The sequence below is a fragment of the Leopardus geoffroyi genome, chromosome B3, assembly GCF_018350155.1.
Source record: "Leopardus geoffroyi isolate Oge1 chromosome B3, O.geoffroyi_Oge1_pat1.0, whole genome shotgun sequence".
NCBI lineage: Eukaryota > Metazoa > Chordata > Mammalia > Carnivora > Felidae > Leopardus > Leopardus geoffroyi.
In genome coordinates, this window is record NC_059337.1 from 57,052,854 (window position 1) to 57,073,263 (window position 20,410).

Here is a 20,410-nt window from a genome sequence, read left to right on the forward strand (position 1 = left end):
TCTTTTAATGCTTGTTAGATTAATGGTAGATATTTTGAGGGTGCTTCCTATTTTATAATAGAATTATCTTTGGTAGAGCTCTCTCAGAAGCAGATCTTGAGACAAGGATATGGTGGAAGTCGTTTGAGAGAAACAGGAAACTGGTAGGGGATACGGGAATGCTGCCTGGGACAGAAGCACTCATTCTTTAGCTTCTCAGAATATTGACATGTGACAGACCTCAGCTGAATCCCTCCCTGGGACTTGCTCAAGGTCACGCCACTTTCTTGGGAGCAGCACATATCTAATGACCAGTCAATGAAAGAGTAATAGACTTCATACCATTTGTTTAATGTCAGGAAAATTTTGAAGGTGCTTCCCAGCTCTAGAGTATCATATAAAATGGGCTGGAGCCCCTAAAGGAAATGCATCACAGTTCACCTTCTCTCTGTGCCCAGTTTTGCTTACTTAACTCTCTCTGACAAGTGCTGACTCAGAGAGCTTTTTCATTTAAGTTATTTTATACAGATTTCATCTCAGAGTCTGTTCTTAGGAAACTGGATCTGTAATAGTTGGTAGTTTGAAAAAGCAGACTTTGAAATGGGATTTGAAGCTGAATGTGTAGCAACGCAGCTGAGTGTCATGTCACTGGTGGTAGATACGGCATGGATAGTCCCTGGAATTAGGAGAGTGTGCAGTTCTCAAAACTTCCTCCACTGGTGAAGTGGAATGTATATTATTCAAATGGGATGTACTGATTTGTGTAATATAGGGCATGTTTGAAAAGTACAGAACACATACAAAGACTGTGGAATCAGACGCCTTTTGGGGAAATCAGCACGTTGGAGGTGTCTGAAGACTATCTTGGTGGAGATATTCAGTAGATAATTAGAGCTCAAGAGAGAAGTTAGTTTGGAAAATAGGTTTTTGCAAGGTATCTACTACAAAAAAAGAGTTTGACGGGGCGCCTGGGTGGCGCAGTCAGTTAAGCGTCCGACTTCAGCTCAGGTCACGATTTCGCGGTCCGTGAGTTCGAGCCCCGCATCGGGCTCTGGGCTGATGGCTCAGAGCCTGGAGCCTGTTTCCGATTCTGTGTCTCCTTCTCTCTCTGCCCCTCCCCCGTTCATGCTCTGTCTCTCTCTGTCTCAAAAATAAATAAACGTTAAAAAAAAAATTAAAAAAAAAAAAAAGAATTTGAAAAAGGCACTTGTGGTAAAGAGAGTTTCAAAGGCAGTGCCCACTATGCCCACTAGAACATAAATCTTAAAAGGTAGTAGGATAAAGAGTCCTTTAACAAAATGAAGAAAGAATAGTTATAAAAATGAGGAGAAGAGCCAGGAGAAGACAGTGTAGTAAAAGCTAAGGAAACAGAGCTTTTACCTGATAAGAGGATGGTCAATAGGACAGGCCTAAAACAGGACGGTTCTTTGCAATTAAGAGGCCATTGCTGATCTCAATATAAAACAAACTAAATATAAACAAAATTATCCTGGGAGTGAGTCAGATTGAAAAAAAAAACATAATTGAAAAAACATAAACCACACTTCAGTTTTTATTTTTAAAAATTTGTAATGTTTATTTTTGAGAGAGAGAGCGCGAGCGAGTGAGCACACAAGGGTGGGAAGGACAGAGAGAGAGGGAGACACAGAATCCAAAGCAGGCTCCGGGCTCTGAATGTCAGTACAGAGCATGACATGCGGCTCAAACTCAGGAACCATGAGATCACGACCTGAGCCAAAGCCAGATGCTTAGCCGACTGAGCCACCCAGGTGCCCCAAACCACACTTTCGGTAAGATGAGTCATAAAGAAGAAAATAAAGAGAAGAAATAGGATATAGATTTAATGGGTAGGTAGCATGGTGTTTGAGTGAAGAGAGGTCCATATGGAAAAAGGAAAATATACTAACACACCGACATATGAACATTTCAAATGTCAAGGATTTGGAGGATAGTCTCAAGGAAAATTTGTGTGTCCCAGAGACACAAAGGTTGAAATTTCAGAGTTAATCTTTAACAAAACAAGTACCAGTAAGAGAAGCTAAATGTATGATATGTCTAGAACTCATGAGAATTTTAAAATGAAATTAATTCCTTAAAAGAAATGTTAGGGTAAAATATGAAATAGAACAGCCAGAAAACAGTTACCTGAAAATAGTAAAGATGATGCTAGAATAATGTTACAAGTTATTTCTTTATATTTCACTGATGATTGTTGATATTTAAGAGAGAAATAAGGAAAATGTGGTACATTAGAACTTCTATAAATACTTAATGTGTTTGCAAGAATGGAATGTTTTTGTATTTGTTTGCCTTCTTAGAATACTTTTTTTGGTTATGTGTTTCGATAAATGAGGTAATATGTTAGTTGACTTGGACCTCCCTAAATAAGGCCCTGTATAAATCTTAGGTTTTGTTTGCTAAATGAGGCCTACATGGCATTCATCTGGAACAGCTGTGATCAACTTAGACCTTCACAAGTTTAGTCAGCTTCAGGAAGGAGTTCAGTGTCAATGATTTTATGATTTGGAACACTATATCTTAGCAGGAAAAAGTTAAAACCTTAGAAGAAAATGATGGTTGCGAGGGCAAGCCTTCTCTACTAAACATCAAGGTTCCTTGCTTGACCTGAAGAAATTACAGACTTGATTGTGTTGGAGTTTTCCTGGAGAACATGTTTCTCCCATGACAGTATTTACTCAGTACAGGGAGGAGCAGCTCAGCCTTGAACGCCAGAATGTGACAAACTTTTCCATCCTTCTTTCCAGCTCTCCCCATGTTCCCTCACATGCACACCTAATCAGGATCTAATTGTGCAGTTGAAGCACATGTGGGAAATTCAGAAGTTCTTATGCTATTTCATAATCAAAGGATACAATCTCTGCTGATTTCATTACTTGAGATTAGCAAAACTATTTTTATGCACTATAAAAATTTTTCCCATTTTTGTGTTGGTTATGATTTTATTTAAGGCCAAATTCTAAAGGATATTATGCAATAAATCATTTGACCATCTGACTTCAGTGAATGTATTTTTAGACTGCCTATAATTTTTAAATACATTTTTATATCTGTTTCAATTAAAGTACCTGCTGCAGTTCACTGTGCTGATGTAGGTCAAATGGGAGCAGTTTACCTTTAAATAGCATAAAACCTCAGAGAAAAATATTGGGTAGCATGTGATATTAGATTTATATTTTCTAGTTTTATGGTAGCACTTTCCAGCAAATCTTCAAGCTCTACATGCAGTACTTAGGTGACACATTTGAAAATGCTTACACCTTTAGAAAAGAAGAGAGTTGTTCCAAAGCACACATTGATATTCAATTATCTTGCGTCACAAACAGCTTCTTAAATTTGTTTTCAATCAGCAGTTTTGTGGTTCTTGTATATTTTGCTTCTAGTACTTTCAAATTTAATATACAGGAAGTTTTTGAGTACCTTGTTCTATGGTTAATATGTACTATTAGTATTATATCTGAACCTGCACTGGAGCATGAACCAGAAGATACTTTCAAGTTCCAGCACAATTTTATTATTACCTGAAACACTGAAATAAAAAAATTAATTTATCTGAAAATTACTGTGAGAATTAAAAAATACACTTTTTGTAAGAAACCTGGGTAATGATTCTCAGTGTGGACTCAATGACAGCTGCATATTCCACGTTTCTATCTTTTCTGATTTCTAGTTGCCTCTTCTGTTATGAATAAAGTTTCTGGAAACCTCTCAGGAAAGTAGATCACATTTCTATTTATGAATCACAAATGCAATGTTGAATGGAATTGTCATTCCTGCCCCATATTGCCTAATGAAAGGTATACAGAGAGGCATTAAAAAATCTTTTTTAAAAAAATATTTATTTGTTTTGAGAGGGGTGGGTAGGGGCAGAGAGGGAGGGAGAGGGAATCCCAAACAGACCCCACGTTGTCAGCATGTATCCCAACGTGGAGCTAGAACTCATGAACTGTGAGATAATGACCTGAGCTGAAACCAAGAGTGAGATGCCTAACCCAGGCACCCCCAGGCCTCAGAAAATCTTGATTCACTGAAAGATGATTCCCACAGATCCATCTACCTGAAGGAAACCCTGGATTTAATTGAGGTTCTCTATCACACAGTGCTTTGCCCACAACTGCTGTCTGCAGTTTTTCTTTCCTTTATTCAAGTGCAAATGAAGCAATCAAGAAACTTCTGAGCAGAAACTGTGACATGAGAAATGAATTAGGTAGCCTAAGAATTGTAGAAGTATGTGATAGGTTTCTTCACCCCTAAAGTTATTATACTTCATATGTGAAGAAGACAAATGGACTTCAGGTCCTAGCTATAACAGAAAAGTTTGTATCAAATTAACTTTCCCACCGAGGGAATAGGAGGTATAGTAGTAGGTATAGAATAGTAGTAGAGAGTACAAAAAATGGGGAAAAAAATAGGTTAGAAAACAAACAAAACTATTGGAAGGCAATGGAGAGCAACCAATGCAGGCAGGGATTCAGGGTCTATGATACTTAAGAGAAGTGGAGTAGTGAGCTTTATATTTATTCCCACTCTTTCGGACTGTTTTGTTGGAAGGTGGAGATTGGTAGAAAAAACTGGCAGAGAACACAGTCTACTGGTACTTTATAGGCTAAATCCTGAGCAGGACAATCTAGTGAAGGAGCTCTAGAATGTGCCTACATACTCCCATGAGTCTTTGGCCAGTAGCTTAGGCTGTGTAATTCACAGCAAGTCACATAAAATCCAATAAAATACGGCATCTGGGAGGTTGAACAGTAGAGCAAGTATTATAGTACTTATGCTAAGGAGACAGAGGTTAAAATTGAAGGATTTCAAAGGTACTGGAGTTCTATGAACACCCTGGTCATTCAGGTGGGACTTGGAAAAGCCACATCGTAAGAGTAAGGATCCCACCAAAGTTGTAAGTATTATGTTTTGAGAATAAGGGAAAATCTGAAGCACAGCCCTAAAAAAGCCTGAAGCCATGCCTCCATAGAATAAGTACCCTATTACTATTAATTTTGACGTTTATCACCATCAGTTAGTATTGCTTGTGTGAAATTAATATAAATGGAGTCATTTGTATGTTTAAAAATTTTTTTAAATGTTTATTATTTTTGAGAGATAGATAGCAAGGGAGGGGCAGAGAGAGAAGGAGACACAGAATCTAAAGCAGGCTCCAGGCTCTGAGCAGTCAGCAGCCAGATGTGGGGCTCAAACTCACGAGCTCTGAGATCATGATCTAAGCTGAAGTCAGATGCTCAACTGCTGAGCCAGTCAGGTTCCCCATGGAGTCATTTGTATGTTTAATGCCCAACTCCTTTTACTCGAGATAATAACCACAAGATTCATCCATATTATTGTTCGTATGTATAGCTTCTTTTTATTGCTTTGTAGTATCCCATTATATGAATACTCCATAATAATCCAATCTACTATTGATGGAAATTAAGATTGTTTCAAGTTTGGGACCATTAGGCAATATTCTTAAACATACTTGGAGGAATTTACGTACTTATTTGTCTTGTATATATGATTAGGAGTGGGATACCTTTAGCAAATATTGCCAAGATATTTTCCAAATTGGTGGTAAATGTTTGCAGTTCCAACCATGAGTTTTGAGAGTTCTAGTTACTCCACATCCTTGCTGACATTGGTATTGTCACTCTTTGGAATCTGAGTCTTCAGGGAAATTATGCAATGGTATCAGATTATGGTCTTAATCTACTTTCCTTTTGTGAGTAAAGATGTTAAGCACATTTTCCTATTCTTATTGGCCATTTGGATTTCCTATGATGAGGTCCCTTTTTAAGACTTTTTCCCATTTTCATGTTTTCTTTCTAAATCCATTTACACAACACTTTATATATTCTGATTATGAGTCTTTTGTTAGATATGTGAATTGCAGGATCTACCATTCTGTGAACTGTCCTCTTAGTTCATGGTGTCTTTTTATTGATAAAAAAAAAACTTTAATTTTCGTGCAAAGGATTATTTACTTTCTTTTATGATTATTTTGGCTGCTGTGTAAGAAATATTTGCCTACACCAAAGTTATGATAATATCATCCTGTTTTCTTCTAGAAGCTTTATTGTTTACCTATCACATGTAGGCCTATGATCCATCTTGAGTAAACTTTTGCATATTGTATGTGCATGTAAGATAGGGATCTATATCTAGTGTCAGTTAGCTTCACTTTGCACTGTCTCACTGAGTTTCCTTGCTGCTGGATTGGTATGCCAGTTCAGCTGCCAGTGGAGTCCTGGTAACACTGAGAGTAGAGGAAACTTAAGAGTATTGAGTAGTCCTGACTCATAGCACCTTGTATAGTTTTACTGCTGCTGGGGAGCAGTGAGGCTCAACTTGTAGCCGGACCCCTTTAACACTAGTCTGGTGGAGTAATTGCGGCACTGCCTTCTACTAGGTGGGACACTGGGGAATCAGAGCATCACCATCTGCTTCTGGCATCTGGGGGATAGAAGATTAGGTCTCCACTCAGTTTTCTGACACCACTTAATGAGGATATTGAAGTGCTGACAGCTTTGGCCAGGTACGGGATGGAAGATTAGCTCCTACTCATACCACTGGGAAGGAGAATTGGAAAGCAGCTGCCTGCTTCTGCAAGGCAGGGCTGGGGTTGGATGGAACATCAGCTCCCTGTTCAACCCTGTGGAAACCTTATAGGAGGTGGTGCAGTTTTTCTCTTGATGTTTGACTGGAGTAGGGCGGGTATTGCTAAAAAGGATTCTTGTTAGGCCTTATATTTCTGGTCCTTTGGCCAAATGGAGCAAGCATTCCATGGAGGTTTTTTGGTGCCTTTTGCAGGTTTTGGGTTGGGGACTTCTGCAGCACCCTGCTGGGGAATATGGGAACCAATAAGGAAACCAGGGACCTCATTGTACTGCAAGTGTTCAAGTCCCCAGACCCCAAGGTGATTGCCGCCTTTTTTTCAACTTTCTGTGTCTTCCTGTGATTGTTTGTTAGGCTATGTCCAGAGTTTTTAATTGTGAGAGACAGAGTCCAGGAGACATGGGGCTACTCCATCTTAGCCAGACCAGAAGTCTTTTTTATGGCTTTTGTACTGGCAAAAACCTTTAGTACATTATCTAAAACAAACCAAGGTAGTCGACTTTCTTATTTTGTTCCTGGATCCAGAGAAATTGTCAAGTACATTATCAGTATTCTCTTTTTATAGACTCTTTTGTCTGATTAAGGAAGTGTCCTTATATTCCTACATATATTCCTTTTTTTTTTTTTTAAGAATGAACAGGTGTTGACGTTTATTCAGTGATTTCTGTTGGTTAGCTGGTTGGTTTTTTTGTTTTGTTTTGTTTTGTTTTGTTTTGTTTTGTTTTGCCTTCCTTGAAAGAACAATATGACTTTTCTCCTTTATTTTTCTTTTTTTTTAATTTTTTTTAAAATGTTTCTTTATTTTTGACAGAGAGAGAGAGAGACACAGAGCACGAGTGGAGGAGGAGCAGAGAGAGAGGGAGACCCAGAATTCAAAGTAGGCTCCAGGCTCTGAGCTGTCAGCACAGAGCCTGATGCGGGGCCCCGCACTCACAGAGTGCGAGATCATGACCTGAGTGGAAGTCACTCAACCGACTGAGCCACCCAGGTGCCCCGTCCTTTATTTTTCTAAGGAGGTGAATTACATTGATTTTCAAATCTTAAACTTGTCTTTTGGAATAAGGTGCAATTTGTCATGATGCGTTATCCTTTTATATAGTATTGGATTTGATATTCTAATATTAAGGACTGTTTTTTATGGTTATGAGAGAGATTATCTTCTTAAATGTATTCATTGGATTCTTAATCTTATATCTGGTATTTTTTCATTTCAAGAAGTTCTGTTTTATTCAAATCTAACTCCCTTCATTTTGTTAATAATTCTCTTTCAAAATTTTCAATTTACTTCTCTCATTAAAATATGTGAGTTACAATTGCAATATTTAGGGCCCCTGTTATTCTGCTTATTTTGTCTATTGCTTTTTTTAGCCTTCATTCATGTAGTTTTCTCTCCTATAGCCTTGATCATTTTGATTGTATAACTGACATTATAATTTGAAAATTTATTTGTAGAAACAATTGGAGAATTAAAGTGATGTTATAATCCTGCATAGAGGATTTATAGCTGTTTCTGAGTCTCTGAGAACACCAGCAATCTGAAATTGCTCTAACCAATTCCCAGGATTTGAGGATATTTGAAGGGTTTTTGTTTGTTTGTTTGTTTAAGTTTCTGTGAGACAATCTATTTCTATTCTGAGTTCACTGTTTTCCTAGCTTTAGCCCTGTAAGGTCCTAATCCATAATATTAGAAATACCAGCACTTCCATGTTGTTAGAACCTTGGACTCCAAAGACCTTTATTTTTTTCCCTGCCCTGAGATATTATCAGAATTGCTTCTTGGATTCTCAGCATGCCGACTACTACCCGCTGAAAGGCTGCCCCATGTGCTGGTTTACTTCTTTGGGTTTCTATCTTCTGTTAGATACAGTATCAGTAAAACAAATACTCTTCAACTTATTAGTTTTGAAGGGTATTTATGTTTTTATATCTATCTATGTATCTACCTATCTAGATATGCCTAAGTGTTATATTTCTGATTGTTCTAGTTGTTCTTGGTGGGAAGGACATGTGCTGACAGGGCAGAGCCTGCTTGGGATTCTCTTTCTTTGGGACTCCCACCACCACCTCTCACCCCCCTCACCAGCCTCATGCATGCACACTCTCTCTCAAAGTTAAATAAACATTAAAAAAAAGCCACTAAATTATGTCTTAATCTGGACATGACTGTTGATAGTGGGTATGGCAAAGATTTGGAAACCAAAAGGATTCTCTGAAAAAGAATTAAATGATTTGGTGGCTTACCAGATAAAGAAGATGAAGTAGAAGAGAGTAATCAAAAATGCCTTTTTAACATGCCTCAATACTAGGAAAAATGTAGGATTAAGTAGGATGATATATGTGAAGACTCACATTATAAATTATAAAAATTTTAAAAATATTTGTTACATAAGTTTTTGTGTAAATTTTCACTTTATGATTTTTAAAACTACTTATTTTCCTGAGAAGTCATTTGTTCTGTAAAATTTTCTACCTCTATAATCTGTCCTGCTGAAAAATTGCAGCAACCCATGTGTGAATAATAGAAATTTTTCATTATTTTTGCCTAATTCAATTTTAAGCTTTTCCAATTTTAGGAAAGTTCAGGCTCATTATCCATCCTGGGAAGGTAGATTATTGCTAATATGATAGTATTACTTTAGTATGGTATTTAAAAAATGGTATGATATTTCCCATGTCTGGTAAGATAGTTATTTTTTTAATTATCCTTCTATTAACTTGCATAACTCTATACAAGAAACTTGAGTTATTCCAGGAGACAAGGTCATACAATTCACAATTAATGTGGTTTTCTTTATGTTGTTGTGGTAGGCAGAATAGTAGCTACCCAAATATGTCCACATCTTAATCCCCAGAACCTATGAATATTTACTTTACATGGCAAAAGTGACTCAGCATATGTGATTAGGTTAAGGACTTGGATATAGGGAGATTATTTGGGATTATCCAGGCCCAAGTTCATCATGTGAGTCCTTAAAAGCAGAGAACCTTTCTAGGCTGAAGCCAGACATGTAATTATCAAAGAAAAGTTTTGAAGATTTTGGAAGGGGGAATGAACCAAAGAATATGTGTGGCCTCTAGAAGCTGGAATTGGTAAGGGAAGTGATTCTCTTCTAGAGTTTCCAGAATGGAACACAGCACTGCCAATATCTTTATATTAACTCAGTGAGACCTGTGTCATATTTCTGACCTAAAGAACTGTAAAATAATGTTTGTATTATTTTGAACCTCTAAGTTGGTGGCCATGGCAGCCAAAGAAAACTAATATAATTATACTCTCATGTTTACTGTAACCATGCATTATCATCTTATGAGTTTGAAGTATGGACAGAAAAAAAACACTGGGTCCAATTATCATTGACTTAAAGTTGATTTTTTTTTTTTTGGCTTGTAATAAGAAATCTACAGTTAGTTAGCCCAAGGCAGGTACTGCTGCTTGAGGATGTCATCCAGACTCAGACTCATTTTAGCCTCCTCTTCTGTCATTCTTAGCAGGGGTTTTTCATTCTTATTGTTGGAAGGTGGCTGCTACTTCTCTAGATATCTCATCCTTATTTCAAATAGGAAGAAGAGAAAAAGATAAGTGAGCAGATAGCAAAATGGCATCTTTACAAAGTTTTTGCAGAAGGCCTACTCAGCCTCTTCAGATTTAATGGCATTGCCTAGACCAGTTCATATGGCCACCCTAGTAGCAAGGCAACTTAGAATTTGAAATTCTTAGTTAGGTCCATTACTACCCTGAATGAATTTGGGATTCTGTTAGGAAGGAATAGAGGAAGTGGGTTAGAACTTATCATTGTCTTTTACTTCCATGGATACACATTAAAAATAATTGATTAGGGGCGCCTGGGTGGCTCAGTCGGTTGAGTGACTGACTTCTGCTCAGGTCATGATCTCACGGTTTGTGAGTTCGAGCCCTGCGTCGGGCTCTGTGCTGACAGCTCGGAGCCTAGAGCCTGCTTCCGATTCTGGGTCTCCCTCTCTCTCTGCCCCTCCCCCACTCATGCTCTGTCTGTCTCAGAAACAAACATAAAAAAATTTAAAAAAATAATTGATTAATTTTTATTGGACTGTAATTGTCATAGAATATCCTATTTCTTTCAGGTGTACATCATAGTGGTTAGATATTTATATACATTACAAAATGATCCCCATGATAAGTCTAGTTGCCATCTGTCACTGCACAAAGTCATTACAGTATTATTGACTATATTCCCTAGACTGCCCATGACAGTAACTGGAAGTTTGTCTTCTTAACTCCTTCAACCTAGTTAGCCTGTCTCCCCACACCTCTCCCCATCTGGCGACCAACAGTCTGCTTTCTGTGTCCATGAGCCTGTTTTGGTTTTGTTTGTTTGTTTCTTAGATCATGGATACATATTTTAGGAAGTGCTGAGCTACTGCTGGAATCCAAAGGGCATTTCTGTACTGTGAAAAAGTAATGGTGAGCAAACTGTACAAGGAGTTAGATCATGGTTTGGAGACATGAGTGATGGGAATTAAAATGTAGAGGAGAATTACTTGGGAAAGGGATCTATGATTAAGAAGAAGATTTATTTGGAGCACCTGAGTGGCTCATTTGGTTAAGCATCTGACTTCAGCTCAGGTGATGATGTCATGGTTCTTCAGTTTGGGCCCTGTATTAGGCTGTCTGCTATTAATGCAGAGTTAGCTTCAGATCCTCTGTCTCCTTCTCCCTTTGCCCCCCTCCCATTCATACTCTCTCAAAAATAAACATTAAAAAAAGATTTCATCATCAATATATTCCTCTTATTTTTTTGACCTTTATTTTATTCCTTCCATTTATTCTAACAGTTCCTTCATCATAGAAATATTCCAAAATTTAAGTTCAGGATTTCTCTTTCTGGTCTTCATAGAAGTTGTCTATAAAACTCTTCTATTGATCATTTCAAATACTTACAGGTTAATGTTTAATGTATTGCAAGTAGTTAGCTTGGCCACAGTTGTCTAAATTCTTTGGGCTGCTTTTCAAAGTCTTTTGCCAAGTTAAGGGAATATTCTTTCACCCTTTCCCCCATTTTCTAAATAAGAGGTCAGCAAAACTAGGCTTGCAGACCAAATCCAGCCCATCACCTTGTTTTATAAATAAAGCTATATTGGAACACTTATTTACATATTGCCCATTGTGGCTTTTCTGCTACATTGGCAGATTTGAGTAGTTGGAGTACTGAAAATACATACTATCTGGTGCTATAGAAAATATTTGCCAATGCCTGCCCTAAATCAATCATCATTGTTTTATGTTATGGAATTAAGTTGGGTAGAGGATATATTATAAGTAGAAACTGAATTAATAAAAATCAGCATAAAATGCTTTTCCTTGTCCTGGGTGTTTATCTTCCATCTCCTTGTTGCACTTCAGCCAGGAGCATTGCATCATGTAAGTTTTGTAAAAACACCTTGGCAGTTTGATTTCTAACTCTTAACAAGCATTAATAGATCAACAGAGGAAAACCCAGAATCATTAACCTTGAGTATCAACTATAAGAAAGGGTAAAAGCAATCTGAGGCAAAGGAGCAAAGAGTGTTACAGGTGGTTCTAGTGAATAGAAACAAAAGTCCTTGCAAGTATCTTGCCTACTCCTGGGATTGCTGTGACTCCAGACTTCCATAGTAAACTGTTCAGTCCAGAATAGTCTCCTAATTAAATTAAAGTCATCCTAACAAGATAATTGAAGCATTCCAAAAGAACAGGGTGTATAAAGTACTTAGAAGGGGCTAAGAGGTCATTTCTCAGATGCATTTGAGCTGACTCATGAAGGAAGTGTGGAATCTTACCAGGGAGACAAAGCAAGGAAAGGCATCTCAAGCTAGGGGGAAGAAAACATTTAGTACATATTATGTTGAGCACTTAAATGAATGTTATTTTGTTGTATTAATTTGCTAAAGCTGCCCTGCTAAAGTACCACAGACTAGGTGACTTAGAGAATTAATATTCTCACAGTTTTGGAGATCAAATGTTGGCAGGGTTAGTTTCCTTCAAAGATGATCTTCTTGGCTTGTATACTCCATTCTTCTCACTGTGTCTTCACATGGTCTTAACCAGGTATTAACCTGTATCCTAATTTCCTCTTCTAATAAGGACACCATTAATATTGACATAGAGCCCATCTTAATTACCTCATTTTGACTTAATGTTCTTGTAAAGTTCCTATTTTCTTTTTTTTTTTTTTAATTTTTTTTTCCAACGTTTATTCATTTTTGGGACAGAGACAGAGCATGAACGGGGGAGGGGCAGAGAGAGAGGGAGACACAGAATCAGAAACAGGCTCCAGGCTCTGAGCCATCAGCCCAGAGCCTGATGCGGGGCTCGAACTCACAGACCGCGAGATCGTGACCTGGCTGAAGTCGGACGCCTAACCGACTGCGCCACCCAGGCGCCCCAAAGTTCCTATTTTCAAATACAGTCACATTCTGAGGTACTGGGGATTAGGATGTTAAACATATGAATTTTGGTGTGACACATTCAGCTCATAACATATGTATCCATAGATTCAGAATAAGTTGATTCAACTATAAGGTAAGATGATGCACCAGAGGAACTGGTGAGATATATGACTGTAAAAGTAGTCAAAACCCTATTTGAATAATGTCATACTAAGGAGTTTGGACTTACTTGCAAATAATTTAGAATCAAAGACTAATTTTAAGTGGACAGTATTATGATCAGAATTGTTTTTTATTGGGGTACCTGGGTGGCTCAGTCAGTTAAGTATCTGACTTTGGCTCAGGTCATGATCTCATGGTTCGTGGGTTAGAGCCTTGGGTCCGGCTCCATGCTGACAGTTCAGAGCCTGAAGCCTGCTTCAGATTCTGTGTCTCCCTCTTGTTCTGCCCCTCCCCCACTTGCTTTCTGTCTCTCAAAAATAAATAAACATTAAAAAAAAATTTAAAAAAGAATTGCATTTTGTTGAAATATAATTTTTGTGTGTATTTATTTTAGACAGAGAGAGAGAGCTAGTACATGAGTTGGGGAGGGGCAGACAGAGATAGGAATGGGATAGTGGAGATAGGAAAGGAGATGATTTAAATTTGGGTATGTTTTACTTTAAGGTACTTGTGGTAATTAATTTTATGTGTCAAATTGACTAGGCTATTGAATGCCCAGCTATTTGGTTAAATATTATTCTGTGTAGGTGAGGGTATTTCTGTTATATTAGCCTTTGAATTGGTAGACTGAGTAAAGCAAATTGCCTTCCTCAGGGTGGGCAGGCCTCATCCAGTTGATTGAAAGCTTGAATAGAACAAAATGCTAAGCAAGAGAGAATCCACTATCTCTGTCTGATGGTTTTCGAGGTGGAACATCAGTCTCCTACATTGAGGCTCATACTGGAATTTAGACCATTAGCTTTTCTTGTTCTCAGACCTTCAGATTGCAGGCCTTGGGACTTCTCAGCCTCCATAATTGCATGAGCCAATTCTTTATAATAAATCTCCCCTCCCCTACTTTAGTCTGTATTTATTTGTTAAAGGGGTATGAAAAGATTGTGAAAAAGAAGGAGCCATGTTTCTCCTTAACTGTGAATGTGGTCTTAAATTTTAAAATAGTGTAAATTGATCCTACACCAAACTTGAATTTTCTTTTAATACATTAATACACACCTTTTAGATCATTTTTTCTTGTAGTATATCAAATCAAAGCCTATGGGTAGACTCCAATCCGTGAATTATTGACAGCAGAGCCAGTAGTGGGTCCTTTGAGGCTGAGTCTATTTAGTAAAAGCGTAAGTGAGTTTTTTTAAATGTGTGGTTCAGCAGTGCTTTGCTATGCCAAAGAAGTTTAGAGTTGGACTTTACTTAGGAGCAAGATAAAAGTTTATGTAGGTCACAATTATTGAGAGAATGATAGTCTTATTATATAGTGATATTTGAATTAATACTTTTTAAAAGAAATACGCTTTTTTTTATTTCTGTTTTCACCAAAATAGGGTTTTCTACTTTGATTTTGAAATAATAGCCAGCTGTTAGGATTTTGATGTAACTTCTGTAGTAATGAAGTCATCAGTATCTTCAGTACATTGAGTAAGGAATGGCCCAAAGTGGTGATAGGTTCTTAGAAAGGTAATGGTTTTGTAATTGAACTTTTGCTTCTTATTTTAACAACTCTGTAAGTGATCCTTCCCTCCATATTGCCTACTTTTATATTGTCACCCTTCACTTATTACACCAGTGTCCTTCCTGACTTTAGTACTTTGCACTCTACCACACACAGGAACAAATCCCTGATAATTAACAAAACAACATGTTTTTTAAAAGGCTGACCAGTAATTTCCAGGCTACATATGAGTAAGTACGTCATACAGGATTTCTTTCTATAATAGAATTTGTAATTTCTTAATGCAGTTCTGCTAGAGATTATACATGAAAATCATGTTGTAAGCAGGAGTAGAAAACAATACATCAGAAGAGTTAAAAGCACCTGACTCAGTGTCAGACAGACCTGTCTCTGAACCTCATCTGGACCATATATTAGCCATTTGGCCTTGGGTAAGTGGCTTTTAACTGCTTAAGCTATAATATTTTAGTCTATAAAACATAATAAGGAAGTACCCAACTGCTACATTTGTTATTATAATTAAATTTCATAATGCAGGTACAGTGCTAGCACATGTTAAACACTCAGTAAACGTCAGCCATTCTTATATAGTTAGGTACCAAGCACATTCTCTCCAAGTCACTGATACAAATACCTTCTCTGTAATGCTGTCTTTAAAAGAATTGATACCTATATGGATGTTAACAAAAATGAAAAACTCAATCTCTTACCAGAGAACATCCTGACATTTTAGTGAATAAATGAATGCCACTTATTTTTTATTTACTTCATGTTTTTACTAATTGTTTGCAAAAATTCTTGTATCAGCTGGTTGAGAAAGAACCTAAATTGATAGGAGCCATCTATGATAACATCTGTCCTGTTTTATTGCAGTTTTTGGTAGTAAACCCCTTTTAAAAGTAGACATGTTAAGTATGCTTGATATTATGATAAATTTCAAGCTAATAGAGTCCACATAGGGATTTTTACCTTATTGTATTTCATGGGCTATTCTTGCCGCCACCTATTTGGAATGTCAGTTCTGCTTAGCAGTTCTGCTTTTTGATAGCAAAAAGAAAAAAAAAATGCTTTTCAAAGATGAGACCTAGAAAGCGTTTTTATTTTCATTTCCATTTTCCAGGACAACCCAAGCTTTTACTAGGCTAGAAAAAGCTTGAAAGAGTCTCACTCATCCACTGCATCCTTTGTGATATAAACCAAATTAATCCCAAGGAAAAGAGTACCTCTCCAATAACTGAAGCTACCGGAGTGATAACAATCTAGTCCTTGAGCACCCACATGTCTCCATTGAGTATTGATTCCATTTTCAAGCTGTATGATATGCTTTCTACACCTAGAGAAGAAATAAGCTTGGCAAAGGGTCAGGAGAAACCTCTTCAGCGTAGCAGTTGAGAAAGAGCATCGGACGAATACGGTTATCTGTTACTTCTTGGAATCAAGAAATCTGTTGCTGTAAAGGGTTTTCCTATGCATCCCCTTTGCTTGACTCTGCTCAGAAAGTGTTGCTGTCCTTAATAAAGTAATTGAAAGTTCCTAGACAAAAATCTGTTTAGCAGATCTAGTTCACGGTCTCTGTTGCCACATTTCAGAGTTTCCACAGGAGGCTGAGGTGCAAGATCTGATGAGTAGTGGGTAAACAAATGGGAACCAAGACCTCTGAGAAGTGAGTCCTGCCTTACCCTCACCAGAGCTTCTCACTACAAGTGTGCTTCTGGCTCTACAACCCTGTGCCATGTTGATATCTGTCTCTGTGCTGGCAACCTTCAGGTCCTCCTGAGTTAGGGAATATGGGAGTACTGTATGCCCTCTAAATTACCTCCGAATTGATTTGCACCAGAGCCGAGAATTTTTAAGTGGCAAGGTATACTTAATGTGAGTTCAGAATATAGGACTTAAAAAAACCCCACTTTATTGAGGCATTAGTGACACACAAAAAGCATATTGAATTTTGTGACTTGATCAGCTTGGAAATAAGCATACATACATGAAACCATCACCACAATCTGTGCTGCAAATATAGCATCACCTCTGAAGGTCTCTTCCCATTCTCTTTATTAATTATTATTTTTTATGATAAGAGCATTTAGCAGAGTTTTAAGTATACCATGAAGTGTTATTAACTATAGACACCATGCTGTACATAGATCTCTAGGACTTATCCATCTTGCAACTGAAACTTGGTACCCTTTGAGCTTCTCTGCTCTCTAATTCAAATTATTTTGGAATCTCAACTTCTATTCAACTTAATAATTAATTGAGGACACATCAAGAACAGAGATCTGTGCTGAGGATTCTGAAATATACAAAGTTGAAAAAGGCAAGCTTTTGATTTCCCTTCTACAAACTCAACAGATTATGAGCAATCAATAGAGAAGTACAAAAGTCCACGTCACTACGAACAAACTTTTCTATTGTCAGCTAGTCCCAAAACAAAACTTTAATAAATATCTAATGATGAGCACTTCCTTCCTTATTATATATTTGCAAATATTTGGCAAATACTTTATATTTGCAGGTAGTCTGTGTTATACTTAACATTGTCTACTCGTGAAAGGACTGACTACAAGGCCTTGAGTTAACTGAAGACCACTTCGGTATCACTATACATTATGACACTCAGAGCTACTTCACATCTAGTAAAGTCAAGTGTAAACTATTACTTGGTTCATCAGGCTACTTTCCTTAAATTTGTTACATGATATACTGGCCTCAATAGCATGATAAAATTAGGTGCCTAAAACTTCATTTCTTGGAAACAACTTTGATTTGCAGTTAAGCACTTGTTGAGGTATAACATGGTGGCTAAAATGTAAGCAAGGAGAATGGTCTTGATGAATTAGAAATGTTGCTAAAGTTATACACTTCACTGGAATGACTGTGTTCTTTTTTTGGATAAATGGGAGACTGGAAGAATTCTCAAGGACATTTGTTAAAATCTCATTCCATGGATCAACTAAGTACATATACGGCCTAAAGATTGCTTTCACCACTCATATTTTAAAATTGAAAATTGGCCCCTGAGAATTGAAATTAATGTATTTCTAATAGTTTCTGAGGAAATTCATGTGGAAAATAACCTACACAGCTGATGGTAAAACATCAGGTGAGTGTTGTTAGATTTAGCCAGAAGAAAGGTCCATGTCACATAGCTGCCCCTTTCTCCAATGGGGTCCTTATCACACCACCCCAAAAGTTAACTGAATCATTTTTTGCCTACCTCTGCTTAGAATTAAATATTTGTGATTAAACAAATAAATATGGGATTATCTGGCAAAGAATTCTATTGTGCAACCACATCTGGAAACAATATGAAAGGGATGTTTTAAAAAATAAAATATTCACAATGCATTATGATACTATTATGATGGTGAAATGGCAAACATTTCACTTGAATTATTAGACAACTTATATTCCTTCCCCTCTCATATGCTCTGATAATATCTCATACTTGAACTGTGCATTGGAGCCTCATGGTTAGAATCTCTGGAGTCAAGACAATCCAGATAGTCTCTCTTTGGCCACATTCTATCTGTTTTACCCTGGGCATGTTATCCAATGATTGTATGCCTCAGTTTCCTTGTTTGTGTACAGAGGGAGTAATTATTACATCTGTCTCCTATAACTAGTGAGAAAGATTTAATGTGGTCATGAATATGAAGCTCTTTTCACAGTTCCTGACATAGAGAACAGTCAGTATGTATATATACTATATATATATATATATATATATATATATATATATATATATAGTATATATATACACACACACACATACACACACATAGAATATCTAGAGTTGTTCAGTTTCTTTGCAAATCAGCTATTTCTCCTGATATCCTCATTTTGGTGACTTAAGATCAATATCATTCTAAGTACTAAGACTCAAAACCTTAATCATCATCAATTTATTAATTTGTATTGAGAAAGCCTATCTCTTTTTAGCCCATATTATCAATTGCTGAATAATGGTATTTCTTTACTCCATTATAATATCTTTTGAGCATTTCCCTTTTGTTCCATCTATCATAGTCATGCCTGACTTCTCATCTAGGTTATTGTGATGGCATCCTCACAAAGGAGGCTCCTACTTCTCTTCACTCTAATCCTTCCTACATAGAACTGCCAGATTAATCTTTTTAAGTTTTATTTTGACAGTGGTGAATGTTTATAACAAACTGAGTATGATTATTATTCACTTACTTAACAAATAGTGATGATAAAATGTTATAATCCAAGCAATGTTCTAATCACTAGGAATCTAGAAGTAAATAATACAGATAAGTCTCTGCCCTCAGAAAGCCCAGATTCTATTCAACATACTAGTACTATAACTAATAATTTAAAAATAACATAATATAGTTTATAAAATAGTAAATTCCAGTGCCTTCTTATTATTAATAATTTTGGTTATATGTCTAAGCATTTCCAACCATAATGACAGATATTTCACGTATATTGCCTGTAAATTTTAGGCAACTTTGAAAATTAGGTATGATTTGCATTTTGCAAATGAAGAAAGTGAGGTTCAAATAGATTAAGTAACTTCGTTAGCATTATGCAATTAGTGGGAATCAGATCCATTATGTAACTCTATCTGATAACAAAACCAAGCAATTTTTATTATAACATGTGGCCTCTCTTTTAATAAAAAGCTAGTTTGTTTGTTGACCCCCATTCAACTCTTTTTTCTAACTTTATTGCCTACTTCTTCAGTTCTTATATTCTGCCTTCAAACCATATAGGGTCACTTACTCTTCCAGAAACTACATTCTACTTTCTCCCCTCTATACAATGTCATTTTGAGTTTTCTACAGCTAACACTCTCCCTTTCTCCCTCTGTCCCTCTCCCCCTCTCCCCTACCTTTCGCTGCTAGTATCCAAGATCCAAGAAGCTTTCTAGATCCTTTCACCATAATTGAACTGTCCCTAACATAGACACCATTGAATCTTTTGTGCTTCCATATACTAACTTTAAACTCCTTTTTATTATGGAATTTGAATGAATCTTTGATTGTGTTTAATCAACTAGATTCATTCTTTAATCTCTATATTACTATGTATGATAAAATGTTTGTCATAATGCTTTGCATAGTGTATGAGTCCAATATATTAAATGAAAATTGGGGGGAAGAAACAAATGATCCCCTAATTTGCACAAGGAAGTGGCTGCCAATCACTCCATAAATAGGTGGGCCTACCTAGTTGGTGAAAGCTTTAAAATCTATAAAGAATTAATAACAAATATGGCTAAATTTTAGTGGTAAATGTGAAAAAAATGAATTTGACGTAGAGGAAGAGTGATAAAAATATAAGTGATTTTATGGTTGTTAAAATGACATGTCAGATATTGGCTTGAATCCAGCTTGTTCCTTTTTTTCAATAGCTTCTTGTCCAGGGTCCTATTATTATGGGATTTTCAATGGCTTCCTTAATAAAGGCTACAAGTACTTTAAGATTTATGTTTGGATACTCCCTTGAGATAATTCTGAAGATGCAGGGAATATGTAAATTTAAAGGACAATAAAATGCACTTTGCTTTTCATAACCTTGCTCTATAGATTGGGATGTTTTAAAATAGTGGGGATTTTTAAAGCAATTTCTTTCTAATACAGTGAGGCAGGAAAGCCTTAGTTCAGAAACACCGGCTTTACAAGAAAATGCCTTGAGGGAGGCCCAGATGTATTACCTAGAGGCCTTTCACCTCTTCCTTCAGCCCCGGTGCCTGTCATAGCA